At 47.8% G+C, this 425-nt stretch overlaps 1 non-coding gene across 1 annotated transcript; it reads left to right on the top strand.

The window, feature by feature from the left end:
* Positions 1-253: 253 nt before the first annotated feature.
* On the top strand, positions 254-326 carry trnar-ccu (transfer RNA arginine (anticodon CCU)). Its single transcript has one exon. It is a non-coding gene; the product is annotated as a tRNA-Arg (tRNA).
* The last annotated feature ends 99 nt before the right edge of the window (positions 327-425 follow it).

Here is a 425-nt window from a genome sequence, read left to right as displayed (position 1 = left end):
TCCTAAGCCATGGAGTGTGAGTTGTAGTCTTTTCGTAAGTGGCTGAGAGCAGAGTGGGGCAGCGGAAGCGTGCTGGGCCCATAACCCAGAGGTCGATGGATCGAAACCGTCCTCTGCTAAACAGTTTCTTTTTAAAAATGAAACGCAAACAGAAATGAGAAAGCTAAATTTCATTTGCGTCTCTCAGTGCTATCCAGTACACATTGTTTTTCCTGCTTCTATCAGTTCGTACTGTTTGCAGAAGGTAAACGGTGCCCCAGTGGCCTAATGGATAAGGCACTGGCCTCCTAAGCCAGTGATTGTGGGTTCAAGTCCCATCTGGGGTGGATGGACGCAGAGTGGCGCAGGGGAAGTGTGCTGGGCACATAACCCAGAGGTGAATGGATTGAAACCATCCTCTGCTAAACAGTTTCTTTTTAGATTTT

The sequence above is a fragment of the Oncorhynchus keta genome, chromosome 37, assembly GCF_023373465.1.
Source record: "Oncorhynchus keta strain PuntledgeMale-10-30-2019 chromosome 37, Oket_V2, whole genome shotgun sequence".
Taxonomy (NCBI): domain Eukaryota; kingdom Metazoa; phylum Chordata; class Actinopteri; order Salmoniformes; family Salmonidae; genus Oncorhynchus; species Oncorhynchus keta.
The sequence above is the reverse complement of the archived record's forward strand: the minus strand, read 5'-3'. Positions and strand labels throughout refer to the sequence as shown.